Source organism: Lissotriton helveticus, chromosome 1_1 (assembly GCF_964261635.1).
Source record: "Lissotriton helveticus chromosome 1_1, aLisHel1.1, whole genome shotgun sequence".
Classification (NCBI taxonomy): domain Eukaryota; kingdom Metazoa; phylum Chordata; class Amphibia; order Caudata; family Salamandridae; genus Lissotriton; species Lissotriton helveticus.
Genome location: NC_136057.1, coordinates 327,523,458 through 327,541,828, shown reverse-complemented (window position 1 = coordinate 327,541,828; position 18,371 = coordinate 327,523,458). Strand labels below are relative to the sequence as shown.

At 44.1% G+C, this 18,371-nt stretch overlaps 1 protein-coding gene and 1 long non-coding RNA gene across 4 annotated transcripts in view; one reads left to right on the top strand and one right to left on the bottom strand.

Moving 5' to 3' along the window:
- The window catches only part of LOC144803926 (estradiol 17 beta-dehydrogenase 5-like), a 621,787-nt gene that overhangs the window by 86,030 nt on the left and 517,386 nt on the right, over nucleotides 1-18,371 (bottom strand). The gene's annotated exons all lie outside the window — the stretch shown is intronic.
- The window catches only part of LOC144804246 (uncharacterized), a 467,319-nt gene that overhangs the window by 263,145 nt on the left and 185,803 nt on the right, over nucleotides 1-18,371 (top strand). The window contains exon 5 of one of the 3 annotated variants that reach the window (XR_013605505.1): nucleotides 295-2,385. The exons of the other annotated variants lie outside the window; for them this stretch is intronic. This is a non-coding gene — a long non-coding RNA (uncharacterized LOC144804246). Of the gene's footprint in view, nucleotides 1-294; nucleotides 2,386-18,371 lie in introns of those variants that run through there. 3 annotated transcript variants of the gene reach the window in all.

Below are 18,371 nucleotides of genomic sequence, written 5' to 3'. Positions count from 1 at the left end.
GTATGATATAGCTTGAGGCAGACACTGATCAACAGACGTTGAAGCATGTCTCTGACCCCTGTTTGTGCCGTTTTTCTTGTTACGCCTCACCGGGGGTGGCATAGCATTTTTTTTATGCATTTCTAGGTCCACCATTAATAGTGAATGTGATATTTCAACATTTCGGTGTGTGGTTGAAAGTCTTTTCCTTGGATTAATTGTCTGCATTACAGCATTATTAAAGGTGTCCATGTGGTATTCTTGCCTTTTATGGATTTTATGTGGACTTCATCAACATTTTTACTCTTGCTACAGCCTCAACAACCAATGATGCGTGAAGAGCCAGGTCCCTCCAAAAGGGCGAAGACTTACAACTTCCATCAAAAGTGGGAGAGCAAATTTTTATTTACACAAATCAAAGACAACTGTGTGTGTTTAATCTGTGGAGCAAAAATTGCAGTGGGGTAAAAAGGGCAATGGTGAAAGGCATTTTTCAACAAAGCACATGCATTTTGAGAGGAAGTTCCCTAAGGGAAGCAACCTGAGGTCACAAAAAGTAAATGAACTGAAATCTGCATTGCAGACACAGCAATCTTTTCTTACAAAGCCAACGAAGAAAGCCACTGCGGCAACTGAAGCACCCTTTGTAGTTACTCATCACTTGATCGAGCACAAAGCAACATTTTCAGATGGAGCAATTGTGAAGGAAGCAATGCTTCTAATGGCCCACTCCTTATTCAAAGACTTTAAATATAGCCCTGAAATTATGTCTGGCATTTCAGATGTGCAGTAAGCGTCAAACACTATGGTAAGAAGGGTATCTGCATTATCGGTCAACATGATAGACAGTTGGAGCGGGATTTAAAGACATGTAAATATTTTTCTCTGCAATGTGATGAATTTGCTGATGCAAGCGATATTGCACAGTTAGCTATCTTTGTTAGAATGGTTTTTGAAGATTTCACTTATAAAGAAGAATTTTTAACTCTGTTGCCTCTGAAAACTACAACCAGAGGATCTGAAATTCACAATGAGGTGAAAAATTATTTTGTGAAACAAAATGACCCATTGGAAAAGTTAGTTGCGATAACAACTGATGGTGCACCCGTAATGATAGGGCGTCATTCTGGCTTCATTGCCAATTGTAAAGCAGATCCAGATTTCCCTCCGTTATTAAACTACCATTGCATTATACATCAACAGGCAATATGTGCCAAGGTAATGGGGTTTGATCATGTGATGACTCCTGTTGTTAAATTTATTAATTCAATTCGTGCAAAGGCCAAGCAGCACGAACCTTCAAATTGTTCCTTGAAGAACTTTCAGTTGAGTATGGTGACCTTTTACTGCACACTCAGATCTGATGGCTTAGCAGGGGAAGAATACTGCGAAGATTCCTTTCCCTATTGCCAGAAGTCAAAGCTTTCATTGAGTCTAGAAATGAAGATACCACACAGCTGTCAAACACTGAATGGTTGCTCGATTTAGCTTTTTTGACAGATGTCACAGAGAAATTAAATGTATTGAACTACGAGTTGCAAGGCAAAAACAAGACGATAGCCAACATGATTAGTTCTGTGAAAACATTCAAAACAAAACTTAACCTTTTCATACAGCATGTACAGAAAAGATAGATGCAGCACTTTCCCTCTGTGCTACAAATCCTGTCAGAAAACAAAATTGAGGCTGAGATCCTTGACATACAAAAATACAGTTACCTCCTCGTGAGGTTTAATCAAGAGTTCAGTGACCGGTTTAGTGATTTTGAGCAACTGGAGCCCTGTGTGATGTTCACTTCAAACCCCTTCATGGAAGTGGATGTTAGTGACCTTTCAGAGAAAATTAGTGTTCTTCTGAACCTTGACTCTGACACCATGGAAATGGAGATGGTCTCACTTCAAAATGACATTGAATTGAAATCAAGGCAATCTGACATTAATTTCTGGAGTCTTGTAGATGCAGAAAAGTTTAAGAACATACACACAGCTGCATTGAAACTTTTTTCCCTGTTTGGCTCTACCTATCTGTGTGAATCTGCATTTTCCGATATGAACTTCATAAAATCTAAGTTTCGCACACGTCTGACTGACGAACATTTAAATGACTCCATAAGAGTTGCCCTCTCAAGCTACACCCCAGATTACAAGGCATTACTGGACACCATACAGTGTCAAGTCTCTCACTGAAATTATTTGTATGCAGTCGTAATCAATCCTTGTTCAGTCACAGTTCCGGGTGAAAAAACAAATCTGTTTCACTATTAAAACCAAGATTAAAGTCGCTGCAGAGAAGAATCTTCAGCCTCCTGCAAAGCTTTTTTTATTATTTGAACAAGAACAATGCAATGTGTACTGCAGGCCTGTATTACAAACACAATAAAAAGTAGCTGGAGAGAAGAATGTTGAACACGTTTCAAAATGATTATTTGCAGCATAAGAACGAATCAGTTCCACATTGAAGGTAAGATCGCTTTCCATGTATGTTTGTTAATTGAGCCACATTACAATGATTACTTCATTGACAACTATTACTGGAAGGTCTTCATTTTGGACCTTAATTTTGGACTTATTAATTGAAATGTCTTGAAGCGTCACAAATCCAAAGCCATTCCTTTTGGTGTTCTAGGGAACTCTTAAGTTAGGCCTGTCTTGGGTATTTTGTTCAAACCACAGTATGGGCTCTGATGAAATTAGGCTTAAAGTCAATGAAACTGGTCGTGGGGGGGTCTCTCGGAAAAATGCGCGAGTTGATTCGGGTTCAGTAGCTCACGACGATTTTCACTGGCCAGAAGTAGCTCTGACTACACAAAAGGTTGGAGACCCCTGTTCTAGAGGTTTCCCTTTGAAGTGCACAGGGTTCCTGACTACCCTGCCCTGGCTTCAGACTAACTAGGGGTGGATACGCAATCTCTTGTGTGAAGGCAGCGCACAGCCTGGGCAGCTGTAAGTGGAGATGTACCTCTCTCCGCCCATCCAGGCACATCTAAGCTCTCTATTGTGTTTGGCTGTCTAGGAAGAACAAAAAGACTAACTGTGAGCTACACTCAGTCATGTGACCCAGAGACATGCACACAATGGCCAAGTCAGAAAAATGCCAGCTTTCTAAAAGTCTTTCAAAATCTGCCTTCGCCCCATAAAAGAGGATTTTTCATTCCAATTACACCAAACATGAACTATTCAACTATTCACATTTCAAAGTTACAGCTTATTAAAATTCAATAAGGTAGCTCCAATGCTATACTATCGGAGAAGCAGGCTTTGTAGTAGTGAAAGAAAAATATTAATAGTTTTTCACTACCAGGACATGTAAAACTAAAACGTACATGTCCTACTTTCTAAATGAATTGCACCCTGCCCTTTTGGATGTTTAGGATCTACCCAAGGGGTGACTTATGTGTATTAAAAAGATAGGTTTGAGCATGGCAAAAGTTTGAAATGGCAGTTTAAAACTGAGGACACAGTCTGCAATGGCAGGCTTGAGACAAGTTAACAAGCCTACTTAAGAGGGTGGCACATAAAGTGCTGCAGGCTCACCAGTAGCATTTAATTTACAGTCCTTGGTTCACTTTACTAGAGGCTTATAAATAAATTAATTAGACCGGCTGGGCAAGCCAATGTTACCATGTTTTAAGAGTGAGTACACACACTTTAGCACTGGTTAGCAGCATGCTCAACAAAAATGAGATAGGCAAAAGGTTTGGGGACAGAACACCCTAAGGTTGGCAGGTATAACAGCCTTGCACTAAATATCCCACTAGATCAAGTTTCAATATGTGCAAGTAATAATTACTGATGTACAGGGTGCCTTATTGCCATAGCCTTTCACTGTCTCTTAAACAGGATGGGTGATTAGATTTAGTGTAGGGGTAGCAATTGTCTCATGTGCAACTACTATGAAACTGCTCTGCACCACTTGTGTTTTAACCAAATGTGACAACTGATCTTTTAAAGTATGTCTTTACCTTTTGAAAGTGTTAGTATCTGGTTGCCTTGAGCTTTCAATACCATTTGCTTTATGAGGTCTGATGAGCACGCCAAGATGGTGATTCTTGCTTAAGCTCCACACCTACCTGCAAAGCGCAGAAACTTAGCCAACAAACGAAAGCTGACTCCTTTATCCTGAAGAGTGGATTTTGATGTCGAAAGGCAGCATCTTTTATTTCCTTCAAAGTACAGGCTTTTTATAATGCCAGCATCCTGCTATTAGGCATTTTTCTGTGAGAAACGACTCTTAGGGCTGCAGCTTACTGAAGTAATCCTCAGCCATGCCTGGTTTCCCTTTTGGGGGCACGTCATGTATGGAGAGGTAGTGAAACCCACAGCCAGTTTTGGTAGCCTGACATTTATTGGAATTTTGTGTTGTTGCTGTTTTAGCTGAGCTAATTCTTAGCCACACCTAGTCTGCCTTTTAAGGGCATGTTATGAGGAGAAAAGTGTTCCCAGTCAAGTCTCCACCCACAGCTAGTTTTAGCTCTTGCACTAGTTTTCTTCTATATTTTGCGTCAATGATGCTTTCTACAAACAAAGGTTGGGTCAGAAGTAGGTAATTCCACGTTCTGCAGAGAACTAGGAATTGCCGAAAATTACGCGATGCGCGGCGTAGTGGATTTTTTTCCTTGTCCGCGCTTTCAAAATGCGTGTTTGCTCACATGGGAGCAACTTACCAGTATCCCTGCATTCGTCGACGAGTTTTCCTATCCGTTTGCATCCGTTTGCGCGATCCCGCGAGAGTGTGCGATCGCGAAAACGTCATTCGGACGCGCCATTGTACATCCGCGTTCGCAAACAAGAAACACGCATCGCAAAAGGTCTGGACAAGTGAAACAAGATGCCCACGACCGTATGGTCAAGTTTGTGAGTTAATTCCCCCCGAGCACGCAAACAGCATCCCCGAACAGGAAAAACGCATCGCAAACAGGTAGAATAAGCAATTCCACGTGCTCACGGAATTCTGCGTAGTGTACAGAGATTTTTTACCATTTTGTGGAACTTTGCATAACGCGACTACGCAAATTCTGCCCACCCCTAGTCAGAAGCATTATTTCGTCTAGGGCTATTGGAAGCAATATTTTGTGATGAAATTAAGGGGCATATGTACAAGGTGTTAATGCAGCCGTAGTGTAAATTGTTTGATGTTATCACAGCTTTTTTTGTATCGCCTTATTTACAAGTTGCCGTTGACCTCAGTTAGCAGCAGTTTTCTGGTGAAAACGTGAATTCTGTTAGAGGGTGTTAACGAAAATGAGACGCAAAGTAGGCATTACCGTTCAAAGACTGCCGCTAACCCCACTTTGCGATATTTACAAGGAATTCCTTGTATGGTGCAAAACCCAAAAAACTGCCTCTAACTGTAGGTAGAGGCAGTTTTTTAAGACCAGAAAATTGCCGGTCGTAAAAATGGTGCAAACACTTGGGGCCTCATTTCAGAAGGTTATGGTGTTGGATAGCTGAGCTGCCCTGTGACAAAACTAAAGGGCAGGAATGCACACCATCAATAAGATAGGGTGCATTCCTGGGCCTCATTCATGAAAAGTATTGCGTCACTGCGACAAAACAGCGCTGCACCACTTTTCACGACGCCCTTCTTGCGACACCATGAATGTGCTGTATTCACTGTACGGTGCTCCATGTCGCAATTAATGATAGATACGTCTGGAATCCTGACGTATCTGTCAGTGCTAAAGTCACTCATTGCTGCAGTTGTGTCACAAGCATGACACTACTCCAGCAATGCATAAGGCTAGCCTATCCCTGTGGCACTGGGTCATCCTTATGCATGCCATGAGGCAGGCGTAAGGTACTGAGGCAGTGTCATCCTACAATTGTTGCAGTGAAATATGATGGATTTTACTGCGCCACTCCTATGAGGCTTTGTTGCGTGGGAAAGCCCACCCTGCATACATCATGCATAATGCAAGTAAAATGTGGCACAGGGCTTCACAAGGTCACGAATATGCTTAGATACGTCACTTTGCAAATACGGCACAATGTCGTGCAAGAATCACGCTGCAAGAACGTCAAGAAAACAATGCACTGGCGGGGTAAAACAGTCAGAAGGGGCTCATGAATAAGCCCCCCTGTCTTATTCCCCTACGCTGGCTCACAATGGCTGCCATGCGCCAACACAGGCACCCTTGCACCATGGTGCAAGGGTGACTGTGTTGTGTAGTTGATTGATATTGTGGCTCCATCACTTCTCGAGATGTCTGCAGGTGCATCTGGACTAGTGGAGGTTGGGAATTAACCAGTTAGCCTTCTTGAAGCATTGTTTGCCTGGTCTTTTCTTGAGGGGTGCTAGTGTGGCGGGTAGTTGGAGATCCGTCAGTGGAGGTTGCTTGCTGTGGTGTTGTCTGTAAGCGTTGGTGGAGTGGTGGTGCTGAGGCAGTTTACGAGAAGTTCTTCAGTGTTCTTGATCCATCTGAGAGGGGAGGGCGATGATGGCGGTGGTGTAAGGTGGGCATGGTGAAGACCTGATGTATACAATGATGGTCCGTCCAGGAGAGTCAGGTAGTGTAGCTGTAGTTGAAGCTCTATCTGGCGGAGAAGACGTGCTTGAGCGTTAGTCCGGCAATGTGGGTTGGTGCGGTGACTAGCTGCTTGAGTCTGATGTTGGCGAGGTTCCCCAGGAAGGGGGGGTGGGGTTCTGGTCACCGGAGGTCTCTGAGTGGGATGTAGTCAGTGAATGGGGTGCAATGAGTACTACAGTGGCATCGGTAAATGGTGGTCCATAGCCCGGGGGGCATGTGGATCAGGGTGTCGTAGAGGATGGTGTTGGGGTTGGTCCGGATCTGGAAGTGGAGGTGTTCCATGGTCACCGATGGGTCATTAGAGTGCGTGGTCAGTCGGAGTGTGCTTTTGTACACAATGGCAATGCCTCCTCCTGGACAGTCGGGTGGTCTTTGCGGGTGATTTAGTATTCATCAGCGATGGGGATGATGATGTCAGGTCCGGAGCAGAGGTCGGTCCAGGTTTCCATGAAGAAGGCGATGTCTGAAGAAGTGGCGTCAAGGAGTTCCCAGATGTCTGGAGCGTATTTGTGGAGGGACTGCATGTTGAGGAGGATGAAGTTGAGCCGGTCGGGTGCGCTGTTGGTCAGCTGGGCAGCAAGAGGCGCTGGTGTGCTGATGTGGCAGAAGTTGCGTTTGCAGTTTCGACAAGTACAGGGTGCTGGGGTATTCTTCAGTGATGCTAGATGGCAGGCCGCGTGGTGTCCATGGTTGAGGGTGGGGAGGGTGCTGGCATCGTAGCGGTGGAGTGTCCAAAAGGGAGGGTACCTGGTGCTGGGCACGGTACAGGGCTGGATGGACACAGAGAGGCTTGTATTTGGCTTCTGTTCGGCGCACCAGTGGCACGCCCGCTGTGCATTGCCGCACAGTGTCTTCCATTAAGTAGTGCTGCAGGGGGGGTGGACAGGTGGGAGGCGGGAAGCATGGGAAAGGACACTGACGGGGCGGGGGCATGAGTGATCGAGCGGCAACAAGGGAGAGGATAAAGAAAAAGGAACTGCAAAAAAACACAGGAAAAATAAAGCCAAACACAGCAAAGATAAGAAAAATAAAGAAAAAGGTAGGAAAGCAATGAAGAAGAGCAGAAAGGTGAACAGGAACAGCAGACGAGAGGGACAGGAGGGCAGTCAAGCTGCAGAGCAGTGACGCCCAGGCAGGAGCCAGCGGGTGGAGGAACACATGACATCCGTGTCAGAGGAACCAGCAGCAGCAGATGGGGAGAGCAACAGCATCAACCAGAGGTGGCAGCACTGTGGAAAGAGGAAGTCCACTAAGGGTTAGTCCCCAGTACACCTAAAAGCAAAGTAGCGGGGGGCAAGGAAAGGCAGTACCACCCGGTTGCCCCTTCAGATGTCACTGTGGTGACCAGACCCGTGTTCCCCAGCGAGTTCTAGCGGATCAAGCTGCATACCCAAGGGCCTGGGCCAGTAACAGCCCCATGCCCCTGGCACCCACTGCCACCAATGGCCGTTCTCAGCAAATTAAGTGAGTTAGTGGAGTATCCCACCAGTCTTGTGCAGTGCCCTCTGTGATGTAGGTCATCCGCAGCACAGGGATTGTTCAGGGCACGGTGTGCATCACCCACAGGTGCTAGGACTGGGCCCGACTCACACCTGGGCCTCCTCCGCTACGTGTCCCACCTTCTCCTCACCTGGACATTGACACCGGGGATCAATGCGCTGCACTCTGTCCAAATCTGTGACTCAGCCAGCAGGAGCCTCAGCCAGGTGGGATTTCACAAGCCTGGGTACAGCAGTCGCCGCCAAGTCCGCTAGGGAACCTCCCGATGCAGGTGCGGCAACAGTGCCCCCTTAGGATCAAAGTTGCAGTACTCCCACCACACAACTTTAGTACTGCTCATGGGACTCACCCTTCACTGCGTCCGGCCAGAACAACATCCTGTGGCCTGTGATGCAGAGAGGTGCAGCACACCATTGATAATCTCCTCCGTGCACCCTGTGGTAGTGGTGGATCGTAGTACATGATGCAGACCTCCCTACATTGGGGCGCAGGAGCGCCTTAACTGTTCAGAGCTCCAAACTGCGCAAGTCGGTCTTCTCTCCATGCGACCTACCAGATGTCACCACCAGTTAAGGGCGATCACTGCACCTCAATGTCTACTGCCACCGCCCAATGACTCACAGCACCTCCGCATCCCAGTGCGGGTCCCAGACGCAGGCCCAGCAAGATCTCCGGACCCCGGTGACTGTCTGTGCTTTCAAGATTTTGGATGCCATGGTGTTGCAAGGATTGTGCAATGAAAAGTGATGCATCACTGATTTGACACAGCGATGCGTCTCTTTTCATAGATGTAGCCCTGAATTTCATCTTCCAATGGGACTCTGGCTGGTCATCTTGGCTGTTGGGGGGTTTGTGGGGTAGTGTTGATATGTGCTGCACTTAGCCCTGGCTGCTCCATTGGTTTTATTTCCTATTTTTCATTGGAGGTGGACTTATCAGCTATTTTTGCCTCTCGAGGCAAAAAAAGTCACCTTGGGCTGACTAACGTGAGCTTTTCTGCCGCTAATGGGCCTTTAATCAGTTTTAGGCCTCCAACGTCGGAATTTGTATCTCCTTCACGCTAGTGTTACCAGCAGTTTTCACTGCATCTACCTGAAACTATTGCGATGTAGCGATGTATTGTAAATACATTGCTAACAGGTCAATAGTTTTTGGTGATAGGCCGCGTTAAGAAAACTGCCACTAACTGGTGTTAGCGTTAGTTAGCAGCAGTTCTTGTACATATGCCCCTAAATTTTAAAAATTCTCCAACGGCATAGTGATGTGTATGGGAGATTTCTAAATGTTCAAACTAAAATTGATCACTCTATTATTCATTTAATTATTCTCTATACACCACCAGGTGATGATCCTGTTTTTTGGAAACATGTTACATTGGAAATATTCAACCAGGCAATGTAGCCCTTATTGTAGGAGGTGATTTTAATTTAATAAATGCCCTATTACTGGATAGAGTTTCAACAGTCACATTTAAGCCTTCTAAAGCGTATGTTATTCAAATATGTTTTAACACTGTCAAATTAGTAACTAATAGCAAACAATATAGGGCTTTATTTATGAGGCCCCTTGCGCCATTGTGACGTTTTGTGGCGCAGGTACCTGCTCCATATCTACAAGGCACCACGACGTGACTTTTTTTGGCATAATGCTGCCTCCTAAATTTTGTTCCCTTTAACACAGTTTTCTGTGTTAAAGGGGCATTTTCACACTGCCCCAGATTTACAAGAAATCGTAAATCTGAGGCAGCGCCAAAAACGAATACCTCCCCAGGGGAGGTGTAAGGGAGGCACAACAAGGAGAAATACCAGTATTTCTCCTTGTTGTTCCTTTTTCTATGCGTGCTGCATTCTGTAACACACATAGAAAAAGGAAAAAGCCTATTGTGATTGTTTCTTGTGCAGGAAGATTTCCCTTCCTGCACTAAAACAATCATCCCCTCAATGCAGGCACCCTTGGACCATGGTGCAAACGTACCTGCGTTGGCGCACGCCAGCCCATTGTGCACCGGCACAGGAGAAAAGGACAGGAATGCGCCTTAGCTCATAGATACAGTGCATTCCTGCCCTTTTCTTTTGCCATAGGGCAGCACAACAGGAAGGCCTGCTGCGCTGCACTACGACAAAAATACATAAAAGAGGACCATTCTTTATACACCAATTCTCATTCTTGTTTTCTTCAGAATTGACAACTTTCTCTCCTCACTTAACATCTGTCACCTATTCGCAAACCCTAAAATTAAGTCAATTAATATCTCAGATCATGCGTTAATTTCATTGGATATAATTGTGCATGATCTTTTAATTCAACCTTCTAAATGGAGAATGAATGAAGAAATATTTTGTATGAGCAAAATAAAGTGCATCTGCGTAATCCTGTTATTACTGTTATTTTACTGACAATAAAGCATCAGATACATATCAGATTATACAATGGGATGCTTTAGGCCATTTGTTCGTGGCATATTATTATCCTTTTGAAAATTAAAAAAGCTAAAGTTAATGTTGCTGATATTTCTAAGGAAATTGCTAAATGTGAGAGACTTTTCATAACGTCAAGAAGTATTAAATACAAATTTAAGTTACAGAAACGGAGGTAAAAATGTATTAAATTACTTCAGCTGGAATACAAATTTCTCATGAAAATGCAAAGTAATTTTATGGGTGTAACAAATATGGTAAACCCTTGCCTAATTATCTGAACATTAAAAAAAACAAGAAACCAACCTGTATATGGAAAAGAACGATAGATTTAACCCAGATCTTTTGACTGGGGGAGAATGTTTGCATTGTCAGCATTCCGTCCATCATTTGTTTGCTGTAACACTTTTCGCCCTAAGTGGGATGGGTATTATTTTCATTTATTTTGAAAGCTTTATAGAGCGCGAACCAGACCCTTGCGGATATCAGAGCGCTTTACAAGCAGTGAAAATTATACAACACAATACAAAATACCAATATATATCAAGCAGTGAGAGTTATACAACACAATACAAAATACAAATATGTGTGTACATAGTGTGCATAAATACAACAAACGAGAAAGGTAGATCAAAACTGAATCCTACGTTGTGCATAATAGGAGACAGAGAAAGGTGCGGGCCGAGAGAGCCTAAGTGTCATGTAGATTGTCTGTTTGCATCTATATAAGTCATGTCCTTCAGTGAAGCTCATGTGAATTTTTCCATGAGAATCGCCTTTACCCAGACGTGGGTCCCTTGCTCACTGTGCCACTGGATTCAAGCTAGCCTGGCTGAAGAAGTGTGACATACCCTGAAACCGGTCCTAAGAAGCTTGTTTCCGGTCCAGGGAAGACATGGCTTGGCAGTTCGGGCTGGACTGTTCCCATGAGGCACAGGGTCAAGACTAATTTGCATATAGCTGCGTCTGAACTAGGGTGGCAAAGTGAGCTAAAGAATGATGGTGGATTCAACCCAGATCTGTGACTGGGGGTGAGTGTTTGAATAGTTTCAGCACTCCGTCCATCATCTCGTTGTGTAGGCTTTTTTTGCCCTAAGTTGGCAGGGTATGCCCAGACGTGGGTACCTTGCTCACTTTGCCACTGGATTTAAGCTAGCCAGGCTGATGAGGGCTGTTAGCCCGAAACCGGTCCCTGGATGCTCGTTTCCGGTCCAGGGAAGACATGGCTTGGCAGTTCAGGCTGGACTGTTCCCATAAAGCACAGGGTCAAGACTGATTTGCATATAGCTGTGTTTGAATTGGAGTGGCAAAGTGAGCTAAAGAATGATGATGAATTCAACCCCGATCTGTGACTGAGGGTGAGTGTTTAAAAAGTTTCAGCACTCCATCCATCATCTCCTTGTGTTTGCTATGAACAATCATAAAGTGATCCTTTAACGATTTCTAATCTTTGTATTAATTATTTGTTTTGGTATTCTGGGGTTTACCTACAATGTCCATACAGGCCAAATTATTATTAGATACATGTTTGTCTGTAGAACAATTTAATATAGCTATCAAATCTCTTAAGTCTGGTAAAAACCCTGGGGCTCATTTATGAGCCCTTGCGTCACTTTTACGCCGCTGGTGCGTCACTTTTAGTGACGCACCAGTGGAGTAAAAAATGTGCCTTGTTGCACCACATTTACAAAGTGACGCATCTAGGTATCTGTAACTCCTTGCGACATGATGCGTCATACTGTAAATATGACGCATTATTAGTATTGCAGGGAGAGCGCAGTGAAAAGTGACGCATCGCTGTTTTCACGCAGCGATGCGTCACTTTTCATAAATGAGGCCCCCTGATTCTGATGGTATCTCAACAGACATTTTTCAGGAATTTTCATTCAATGTATTCCCAATTTTGATGTCTTCATACAAAGAGTTTTCTGAAACTGCTATAGTTAATAAATCACGGAGCAATGCCTTAATAGTTGTTCTTCCTAAACCAGAGCTAATTATAGACCTTTCTCTTTTCTCAACCAGGATTATAAAATATATGCAAAAATATTACCAGATAGGCTATCAGCGACTCTTCCATCAATTATTCATAATGATTTGGGTTTGGCACACGCAGGCAGAGCACAGTTACAGGAACGTAGACAGGGTCATGCTGGCCTTGAGAATTCAATCACATTCTGGAAGAAACTCCCTCTTTCCGTGATGGGCAGAATGGCCATAGCGAAGACGGTCTTTCTCCCCCGCCTTGTTCAAAACTCACTTTTTCCACCCGAGGCTAGATTTTTTAGTAGACTGGATAGCCTGTTGGTTTCCCTGATATGGACCAGGAAGTATAGTCGGGTGACATTGGCGGTGCTTAAGAGGGTTATGGAGGATTAGCCATTCCGAAAATATACTTTTAGTATTATGCAGCACATTTGCAACATGCATCAAGATAGTTGACAGAGCCATACAACTGGGGGAAGAGGCTGCTGGGAAATATGATAGGGGAAGACACCTTGCTAAAGTTATTAATTTGAAGGGTGCAGGTTGTAGCACCAAGTGCCATAATTTGTCACGGCTTCCGCTAAGATCTGGGAAAAGGTGGTTCAGAAAGATATCCGTAGAGCCTCCTTTAGTAGGGAGCTGCAACTGTGGGATCTTGCGTCCTGCCGCGGCAATGACGCTGACATGTCCATGCCGCGGCAATGACGCTGACAATGAAGGATAAGGGGGTGGCAGGTATTGGGAGATCTTTAGCCTGGGGAGATTTTTATCACCGTCCAGGATGCTCAGGATTCATCTGGGGTTGGCCCTGGTAATTTTTTTACAATATGCTAAACTAGAGGATGTTGCAAGGTGGGTGTGTATTGATTTCCCTGCAGCGCCGCAGCCCTTAGAGGTGCTCGGTGGCCAAATTGCATGAGGAGGAGACACCTGATTACACTCTTTTATAGGGCCCTTAGGGGAGGCATGCTTAAACACACAGCATGAAGGGCCTGGGAGTGTGAGTTGGGGGAGCCAGTTTCGGCCACTAAATGTCTTGCGCAGCAGTGCTGGTGTGCACAGTGTCTTGTAATAGTGCATTCAAACTGCTTCATTTTCATTTTTCACATAGCATCTACATAATACCTTATAAAATTAATAGAATGGATTCCTCTAGAGGGGCTAAGTGTGTGTGTGCTATGGGGAGGTAATCGCTACCTTTTTGCATTTATCCTGGAAGTGTAACAAATTCACACCTTCTTATCAGTTATGCTGGAAACCTTTCGATAACTATATTTCAGATGTTAATTAATTGCATTAGGAGGATTTCTGACTTTCATTTTTCCTTTATGTAATTGTGCGAATTGGTCGATAATGTTGAAGCACATACCTTGCTGGCTGATCTAGCAACTCTGGGCTTCAAACAGTGTAACCAGGGCCCTACCCATCGTGCTGGTCACACTCTTGACCTAATCCTGTCCAATTCACACACTCTTACCTGTTACCCTCCCACACAGGTGGAGTGGACCGACCATTTTGTGATAAGCTTCTCCCTCCCTACCCTTACAGAGGAACGCCCTCAACCTGCTCTCCTCCCTTTATGGCGTAGGCAGTGGCACAAGGTGTCCACAGAAACTTTTAAAGATGCTTTTATCCCCCCGGACTTCTCTCCCTTGGATACTCCCGACATGGCCCTCTCCAAATACAATGTTGCCTTGAACACTGCTGTTAATCTCATTGCCCCTCTAAGACTTTGTAATCAGCGGTACAACCGCAGGCAGGAATTATGGTACTCCGATTCACTGCGTGCAGAAAAGAAAGCATGTAGGAAGTTGGAGAAGGCCTGGAGGATCTCTCAGAGTGTAGTAGATAAATCCCGCTATCACTCTGCCTTGAGATCCTACCATAGAAATATCCGAGCTGCCCGCAAAAACCATATTGTTTCCCAATTATCTGAGGCAGGTAATGACCCTAAAATATTGTATCAGGTTCTTCGAACCTTTACTAATCCCATCGCGTGCGACAGCCCAGAGACGGTGTCCCAACAACTGTGCGATGATACTGCTGGGTTTTTTGCAAATAAAATCGACACTATTTACCAAAATATTGCTCAAGCCACCACTTTGGTCGATATTAAGGATTCTTCGCCTAGCCCACAGCTCGGAACAGTTGGCCTTGGCCCTCCGGTACTGTCCGCCATCCCCGAGATCAGTCTGGATGATGTCAACTCACTGATTGGGACGATTAAATCGGGCAGCCCGGCGGACCTTGTCCCCGCCCGAATGATGCATCTTATAGGGAATGCACTGAGTCCCACCATTCAGATGGTGATTAATCGCTCCCTCTCTGAAGGATTGGTCCCTCTGGAGTGGAAAAAGGCCCTGGTTAAGCCCATAATGAAAAACACCTCCATTCCCTGGTCGGATATGACCAACCTGAGGCCTATCTCCCTTCTGCCGTTTGTCGGCAAACTAATGGAGAAACACGTTAATCTCAATCTCTCCAGTTTCATAGAGCAGACCGGCTGTTTGGACCACTCTCAGTCAGGGTTCAGACCTAGGTATAGTACCGAGACGGCTCTTCTTTCTGTCACGGATACTATACGTATGTCTCTGGACAGGGGTCTATCTGTGGTGTTGGTGCTGTTGGACTTGTCCGCAGCATTCGACACCATATCTCATACCATTCTCCTAACAAGATTAAAGGAGATCGGCGTAGAGAAATCTGCCCTGGCGTGGTTCACCAGCTTTCTTGCAGATCGTACCCAGCAGGTTAATATGGGCACCTTCAGTTCCATCTCCACCAAAATCACCAGAGGAGTCCCGCAGGGCTCCTGTCTCAGCCCTACGTTATTTAACGTTTATGTCTCCTCCTTAGCTGATATTATGAGGTCTTTTGGGTTTTCACCCATTTCATACGCTGATGATACACAGCTGCTGTTTACCTTTAAAACCTTTACCCCGGAGATAAGGCAAGCTTTCTCGAATGGCATGACTGCGGTCGCCGGCTGGATGGCCAGGAACTTTCTCCAGTGCAATGTGGGGAAGTCGGAAGTCATGCTGTTCGGGGAAGCAAAAATCCTGTGGACCCCTGACTGGTGGCCTACAAGTTTGGGAGAGGCCCCTTCCCCAAACAGGTGGTGAAAAATCTGGGGGTCCGTCTGGACCATGACCTCAATCTTGTACATCATGCCAACACCACGGTGGGGTCTTGTTTCTATATCATCAGCCTCCTCCGGAAAGTGTTTCCCCTTCTCCCTGACAGCACAAGGAAGACCTTGGTCCAGGCCCTCGTATTGAGTCGCCTCGACTACTGCAATGGTCTTCTTTTAGCGGCCAATGAAGGAGTGCTCAACAAACTTCAAGTGGTGCAGAACACCGCGGCACGCCTGGTGACAAATGCCCCCCCCCAGAACACCATCTCTGCCCCTTCTTAAACTGCTCCACTGGCTTCCTATCCGGAGACGAGTGGAATTTAAGACCTGCTGTGTGGTGCACAAGAGTCTCCATAACCTAGGGCCGCCCTATCTGGCCGAAAAATTTGTCCATCATCACCCCCCCCGTAATTTACGGTCCAGTAACCAGCTGTTACTACAGATTCCCCGACATAACAAGACCAGACAGGGAGGACGTGCTCTTTCTGTTATGGGTCCGCGTCTGTGGAACAACCTCCCCCTTTCCCTTAGACAGTGCTCTAGCCACCCAGCCTTCAGGAAAAGTCTTAAGACAACCTTATTTCAGTATTAGCGCCTGCTAAGACCTGTTTCCTCCTACAGCACTGCGCGGAGATACACCTTCGGGTGTGATTCCGGCGCGTTACAAACCCACAAATAAATAAATAAATAAATAAATATATAATTGATATACCTTATGTTTCATATATTCGCTTTATATTACTATCATTATCCCATATTATCTTATATCATGCTATAAGTTAAATAACTTTTATAGCAAGGTAGTATGCTTTAAAATGTTTTGAAAATACTTTTATGCTTAAGTATGTATTACTATGCAGTACACTCTTTTTATGTGTTTTCATGTTCCTATAAAGTTTCAATATTTGAAAAAGAATATTTGCTTTAAAAAGAAATATGGACTTCTCATCAGAGCCAGTTCATGGTGTTATATGGCGAAAGGACATGTAATGTATGTCACTTCTCTGTGATTTTAAAAACATTATACAAATTGTCCCATAATGTAATAAGTGAATATCCCTGTTCAGCAACATCATTATCACCATCACAATCACAATCATCATCTACATTTAGTTTATAAGATTGAAACGGAAAGCAACATTTAAAAAACTTTGGAGTTGTTTAGCGATCTAGGGAATACAGAAAGATCCTGGGTTTAATTGGTGATCAGAGTAATAAAAATGCCTCTGTCATTGTTAACAAAGATATTTGCCAGACTTAATTTAATATATTTTGATGTATAAAATTTTTCATGTATCATTTTTTAATTAAAAATGCTATGAAATGTTAAGGTGAATTTAGAATTTGAAAGAAACACTGTTTTTTATGTGTGATATTGACAAAATCAACATTGTGTTGATATCACAAGTGATCCAGATTTCAGCATAAGTTATAATGAAGAGTCTCATTTAGAGGAGAATGGTAATGATTTTTGGCCAACAAACTAAAACTTGGTAAAAGCTCCCCTGTATCTTGGAAATGCATGACCATGTCTCAAAAATAAAACCCTACTTCTTGGACAAACTACAAATATCATATATCAGGCAAAAGTTGAACCATCGCAGTATAGCCCCACTGCCACAGTTTAATTTTACCTCGAAGAAGTGAGGCATCCACTTTATGGGAAATGTTTTGTAACAATGGCAGGTATCTTCATATTTGGCATCCTGATTGCTGCTGTTATGGAACACAAACTGCCTCTGATGCCATGGTGATTTGGTGGCTTGGCAGCCAAACTTAAATTGATCCTCAAAGTACCTAGTTTTATACTAAAGGAGAGGATATCTTTGGTTTCACTCAGGTGCCTCCACAACAGCATCCAGTGTTTTTATGCTTCAACAGATGACAATAATTTTCAGGTTATTGTTTTACAAAATGTGGGTACTTTAAGAAGATGACCAGAGTAGTACCTCAGATTTATGGTGGAGACGTTATATTCAAAGCAACTGAGCAAGAATGTAAGGTTTACTGATTGTAAATCTGTGGCCATATTCTGGGAATGTTGAAGGCTGATGATAACATACATAGGGAAACACAATGTTACATTTCTTATAAGAATGCAGAGTGCTAAGCGCTTACCAGCACGATAGGTAGCAGCGGAGTACCATGGAGGACAAAGGTAGCCTTCCATGCCTAACTAATAACCTCCGTTTCAGTAAGAAAGTATGGGGAAGACTTATAAGTTGCCTTTTCCAAGTATCCATGCACACATATCAAGGATTCACAATATAAGAAGAACATGCTTTACTTGTGACAAATGCAAAAAGAACAATTGATGGACAGAATCATTTAGTCGCAAATTCAGATGCCTGTCTGTAGGTATAAAAATCTTTTCTATCAGCATTTATGAAGATATTCAAACGTCCTGACTTGGAGTTTTCTTCTGAGGAAGGTCAGTGTGTTATTTGGCAAGATGGAATGGATGGCATGGCTTATGTCACTCATTTATGTCATTTCACAACTGAAACTGCCCATGTTAAAAGACTATAAAGGGCTCTTTTTCAACATGGCTTGATAAACTACATTAAGGATGAGTTGGTTTGTCCGCATCATCCTATATCCTTTCCTGAACTTATTGCTTGATGTGGACAGAAGCGTTTTTCTACTTGTTAATAGATTCCAGTAAAATCGTTTTCCCAAGAGTCAATACAATGTGGAGCAGGACCCAGGGTCCTTTAACCCCTTCAGCGCTGATGACAAAGCCAGCTCGTCAAGGGCGTTACCTGCGCTACGCGCATGACGAGCTGGCTTTGTCACGTAACGCGGGTTTTTCAAATTTCAGCGCACAGCG